The 6,469-nt window shown below is 30.2% G+C and overlaps 1 long non-coding RNA gene across 1 annotated transcript in view; it reads left to right on the forward strand.

The window, feature by feature from the left end:
• Nucleotides 1-3,866: 3,866 nt before the first annotated feature.
• The window catches only part of LOC126914127 (uncharacterized), a 34,309-nt gene continuing 31,706 nt past the window's right edge, over nucleotides 3,867-6,469 (forward strand). The window contains exons 1-2 of the long non-coding RNA XR_007709572.1: nucleotides 3,867-4,019; nucleotides 4,352-4,454. This is a non-coding gene — a long non-coding RNA (uncharacterized LOC126914127). The remainder of the gene's footprint in view (nucleotides 4,020-4,351; nucleotides 4,455-6,469) is intronic.

Genomic DNA, 6,469 nt, shown 5'->3' on the forward strand with positions numbered 1-6,469 from the left:
CAGTGAATCTTCTTCTTTATCATGCATCTCAAATTATTTTACAACTGAGATACCTTTTGGTAAAAGAGCCCGTGAAACGGAGTCTCAGTTCTAATTTTTCAATATTAGCTACATTCGAATTGATAATTATAATGATTCTTAACTATTTACATAAAAAATACACTTAACATATATACATTTATCATAGACCTATAACTTTTTTCAGAAAATTCTTCAATTATAAAATCAAACGAAATACGTTTAAATGAGATATTAAAATATCTAATTCGCAAATAAAAACTAAAAATTAGAAAACGGGAAAAACAACGTAGCTATATCTCAATTGATAGTTATAGTGGCTCTCGAGGGACTTGCTCCTTTTTATATTTACAAAGTAAATAAAAAATTCATGATAATTCTACTGATTTTCTACTAATTCGATTACTTAACTAAAAAATACATTATACGCCTTATTCAGGAATCTCCCTCTATATTAATTATACGTAATGTAACAGAAATTTTCTTAGGAAATAATAAATCTTCGAAGGAAAAGAAGAATGAAACAAAAACTCGTAGGTTCGTGTCGATCACGATGAAAGTGCGCGTAAACCGTCAACGAGAAAGAGCGGAAGTTTCCTAGCAGGTGGTGGTACAGAGACGAAAAGGAAACGGCGACGACAGAATAGAACGCGAAGAACTTTTGGAATCGCGGGGACATGAGTGAAAGCCACGTGGGAGTTCGCGGCCAAGCAAGAACAGCAGTAGACTGTAAAATCTGTAACAATAGTTCCCATAGTGTGCAACACTCGTATTGTGGTATTCGAATTCTATTCTAGACACTCCCACAGGACAATTATTACATCATGCAATTTCCTCCAAGTTTCGTACAGAGTCTCTTTTCTTTTTTGATGCCACCTTGATATGCCACATCGTGGACCTATCGGTTGTATATCTCCATCTTGGCCCCTTGTTGTTCTCGCAGATTGTCATTGTATTTTCCCCGTCGTAGTTCCGAGTCATTGTTATTCGGAATTTTAAGATAGTTGCATTGCTCAACTTCGCATTTGCGATTCTGATGTCTGTAAGTACACATATTAACGCGTAATGTACTGTTACTTGCAAAAATATTAATTGTTCAGTACCCTTTCGTCCTCGGAGTAAAATTTTTACTCTTGTCAATTCTACATTTCCATTTTACTTGCTAGGATATTCATCTTTGTTTCTGTTTAATTGCTAATGGAGGAAATGACGCTTCAGTTTCACTTTTCGTCTTCCTTTTACATGGAGATATTAATCCTTTCTCGCAATGCCTATGAAATGCCCATGCCTATGAAATCTTTGATCTCCCTTTCTGATTGCTGAGAATGCGAAGATTCGATTCTGATCACATGAAGCAATATTACATTTAAGTTTCATATAAGATGCACCATTGTTACATTATCTTTTTCTGTTACTGAGTAACATGTATGTTCTCTGATACGGAGCGATATTTCTTGATTATTTTGTATAATACTTGTTTGGTAATAATTGATGTGAGTTTTAGAACATTCTAAAAATGTTATTAAACAGTTAGTTTTAAGTTATTGAAAAATTTGTGTTTGATATTGATATTAATATAAATAATATTGTGTAATCGAAAATGTTAGAAAATAAATTCAAATAGTTGTAAAAATGTTAACGAGCTTGTCAGAATTTTTCTTTTATAACGTCTATTGTGTACTAACTAGAACTCGAAATTGTACCAGGGTTAATGCCAGTATGATGTTATATAAAAGTGTAGTACTTATTACGAAATTTCGTTGATCGTGTTAATTACAGCACGGTCACTTTAAATGTCAGGAGTGGGAGAATCTGAATCGAGATACACTTAAAGACATGCAATCTAACTTTCCGGAAGAAGTTAGAGTACAGTGTTAATTGTAACGCAACCACAGACCGCACATTGCCGTGAGTATGTTTTGTGGACACGCCTACATCATTACCTGTGAAACAACTGACATTCTTGCTCTAAGAACTGAACAATGGTATTCTGTTTTTAGTGTTCCGTAATACTGAAAATGTATTTCAAATTCTACCGTCTTTTATTCGCGTAGGTGATAATTAAAGTAATTTCTTATAGGAAACTTATGAAACAATGATAATGAATAAGAATCCTTTTAACGTGAAAATAATTTGTATCTCACAAATTAAAGATACGAAAATTTTAAGAATAATACGTGTTTGATCAAAGTAAATAAAACGCATATAATAATATAACTTCAGCTATTGATAGAAGAAAAATTGTTAGATCTATATGTATAATTGAATGAAATTATAATTATGTAATTGATTTATGAAGAAAATGCTCGTTTATTATAGATTAATTTTAAAATTTCTCGGATAAACAAATTACAATTACAGTCAATAAATATAGGTGAAGTAATATCTCACCCTAGATGCATATTTTATCATTCGCAATAGAATATTGAGCACATAGGTAATGACTCATTGATGACATGTAATACCTTGACTATATTATATTACTGTTTAGACGTAAAAGGACTACTAGCTGGTAATGTGAACTATTTTCATTTTACGAAAGAAAGATAAAATCTTATGTAAGTTCTGTATGTATACACATGTATAGGTACGTGAGTTTAAGAACTATATGTCATACATATATAAATTTATAAAATATTTAATAAATAAGATAGAAAATATTTTCTACAAAACGTAAGTATAATATATTTTCGTTTCAAATATATAAATTTATAATTTTATTTTGTATGATTAAATATTTTGTATGAATAATAAGATATATATTCTTAGTATCTGCAATATATCTAAGTTTTTAAATAATTTTTCAATAACTTGAATCAGAATTATGTTGCATTTAATATTCTTGCCCAGTACGATTTACTGAATATATTAGCGAAGCTTGACTTTATATGATCCTATTACTGCGAACATTGGTATGTATATGTAATAAAAGTAAAATTTCTTCTTACTTTAGATCATCGTAAATTATCTTCCAAAATATCTTTCTAACTGTGATATACTGTACGTAATGACTCTTTAGAATCTAGAAGGTTACTAACGGCACGTCTAATATATGATTGACGGAAATATATATTAACGCCAACAACACTTGTAACGCTGAATTATGTCAAGTTGTATTTTAAAACCTCTGTTAGACAATCGAGAAGGAAATGGGCATCGTTCTTAGGTCGAGTTTAAATGGAACGGAAGAAGTTGCTTGAGATACTGTGTGTCTTTGCAAGTTTGTCTTGTGTCGCGTGATAAAGCTCTATATCTCTTCACTGTTTGCGAGCATTCATTGCTTTTTTATCTGTTATAGATATTGAAAGCATAATGAATGATTTATAGTGAGTTGATGTGCATATAAGACATGTATGTACAAGATATGTTTAATATGTATGGTAATAATGAATAACGGTGAAAATATTCTATCATATAGTTCTATCATTATTGGATTATTGTTATAGAAATATTTCCAATTTTATTTAAATATTTAAAAAAACAAGTATAGGGAATATTCGTAATTTTTTGTCGATTTGAAATGCTACAAATAAAAAAGAAGCACAGTGCATCTTTTGATTAAATTTTAATCTAAATTTTGGTCTAATCTTAACCGCAAATCTTAAGTTCTGAATTTTTTCGGAATTTATTTAAATTTCGAAGTACTGAATTATATGCGCGAAAGTTTTCTCAAATATCACTTTTGTATAAATATAAAATTAATGACAATATTAATGTTATACATGAATAAACACTATTTGTATTGGAAATCTAGTTGATACTTTGCAATTAATTATTTCTATATTTGAATTATATGTATTTGAATATAAACAAAGTCCCGCGCTACTACGCTCGATATATCTCGAACAGTAAACTTGGTTGTGCGTAGAATGTTCCAGTAGTCGCATTCGAATTTGCTTTGAATGGCATGGGTCGTAAATGCCGGTATAAATAATTCAGTGTTTTAAGTGATTAAAAAGGATTGAAAGTGCGTAGGTGAATTACATTGAGTCTAATTGAAAGTAAGTAAATACTTTGTGCATGTGACTTTGTTGATTTTATATCTTTCACTATTCAATCTAGCGATTCTTAGGTTAGAGTTGCATGAAATTTACGAGACGTAGATTATAGATAAATAATCAAACATAATCATAAAACAGTATGTGAACTCGCATAGTTTTATGCATTTCCTTATGAAATGAATTTGCAATAACGACGCTTCTAAACGTACGTAATTATTAATTATTTTAGTGAAAATAGAAAATGATAAGTGAAAGAAAATTCTTTGTGTTGCAACAAACATTTGAAAGTACTCATTATTTTTAAACAATCTAATCTGTGTTTTTGTTACCAGGTTCACAGATTTCGTCGTATTCCTTCGTCGTGTTCCTTCGTCGTGTTTCTCACAAATCGTTGCGTGCGTCACTACATTAACTTGTACATTTGGCATTATAATGGTGAGTTCAATTTATACATTTTAAACCATAAGTAAACATAATGCGCAGATAATATGTTTAATATTGTTTAAAATTTGCATGAATCATTGCATAAATTACATTTCATTAATAAATTTATATTGTTTAAATCGAGTTTAAATGTTCATAATTAACTTATCGTCATCATTACCCAATATTGATATTTATGAATATTTGATCAATAACTATGCTTACTTATTTTTATTTTTTCTGTACTTTAACGGTAAAATTACACATATTCGTGATCTAAGAAAAATAAATATGCTAAATAGACATATGTCATTCATATATGTCTTTTTATATGTTTGTATCAAATAGAAACAGATGTTAAGTTTTAATGTATATTTGTCTATGATTCTGTGTATTGAAAAGTACACTTGTAAAGTATGATTTGTCATTTTTACATTTTCTGCCTTAGAAAATTGAATCTCGTTTGTAATTGAAACCTGAAAGCGCTGACGAGGTCGTCAGTACAGAAAGTAGGAAACACTTTAATTGTTTCGCTAATCTTCCACCGGTAAAACAGTGCTCTATAAAGTTAGTATACAACTTTTCCTAACACGTTGCGGGTGCGGTAGTTGTAAAATCTTTAATGGATGGTTTTAATCGCACGTATGAATTTGAAGTTTTTGTATTTGGAAATCAGAGTAGTACAAATAAAAAGGTAAATTGAAATAGTAATATATAACGACAATAGAATATACATATAGTATAATTTAAATAATTGTTTGTCACGTTCACTAGATAACATAATCAAAATATGTCAACTTTCCTATTACATATATTACTATCGTATTAAAATTCCACTAGAGAATTATGTTTCTTTAAATTTATATTAATTCTTTAAAGTATCACTGTAAAAGGAGGCCATTGAATTCAATTTACCTACACGATTCTTTCACGATAATCTGGAAGAAATATTTATCACTTGCAAAGTTTCACAATTTTAGCTTATATATAAATCATTTAATCGACTTTTGTAATTGTATTTCAGAATTTAACTTAGAAAACAGTATTGTTAACAACTACTCTCCATATATAAACTTGGAGTAGTTTGATTTAATACTTTAACCAGATCCTTTCATTTTCAATCACTTTCACTGCAGTAGCTGCATTCAACTTTTACCGCAAAAGCGAATTTATCTACAAAGGAGTACACGTTCCCTACCGTTGGATTGCTATTTCCTGATCATTGTTCGGTTCTTCTGGTCTGTCTTCGTTGTCTTGTACCGTGACTATATTGATTATCAAGCTTGCAAATCATGTAAAAGGTTTGTTTATACCTGCCTAATAGAAATTAAATTCATTTTTATGCATTTTAAAGATCATCGATCACGTGCAAACATCAGATCTATTGCGTAAACTGCCTTGCCTACCGCTAAAATGGGATTTATGGCAATTTATACTTTGAATAATACTATTTAGACACGCAATTGTATCGATAACTATGTATTGCATCATTCCGTTGCACCTCTCAAGATTTCCATCGATCCAATTCCCATTTCGAAAAGGTTGCGCACGTGCTATTTATGAGCAGATCAGTGAAAACGTAGCAATCGGACAACGCACATCTCTGGTGATGTAATGATGCTTACACATCAAAAAGACGCTGGCTTCCTTATTTTTCTAATCTCTTTTTACGGAAGAGCCTTCCGCGTGCATTTAACCACTGTAAAACACCAATGGAAAATAACCTGCTGTCTGTAGCAAACTCATTAGCAGACTCACAGTAATTACACTTACCTATGCGAGATACGAATGCTGAATACACGTATAACTTCATTTCTTATTTCTTGATAAGTTATCAGTGTAATTTAGTGTACTCTAGCAAAGACATTGTACTGTGTTTTATCTAGAAGGATTTCATCTCCATTTTCACTGAAGTAAAATTTGATCCTTAGGGAATAAGAAAGATTATTCATATGAAAAGTTAATTTTTATTATTAAGTTTTATTACTAAATGATAGTAAATATAATCCTCTCTGGTATCTATGGAT

This window comes from Bombus affinis, chromosome 3 (genome assembly GCF_024516045.1).
Source record: "Bombus affinis isolate iyBomAffi1 chromosome 3, iyBomAffi1.2, whole genome shotgun sequence".
NCBI classification, from domain to species: domain Eukaryota; kingdom Metazoa; phylum Arthropoda; class Insecta; order Hymenoptera; family Apidae; genus Bombus; species Bombus affinis.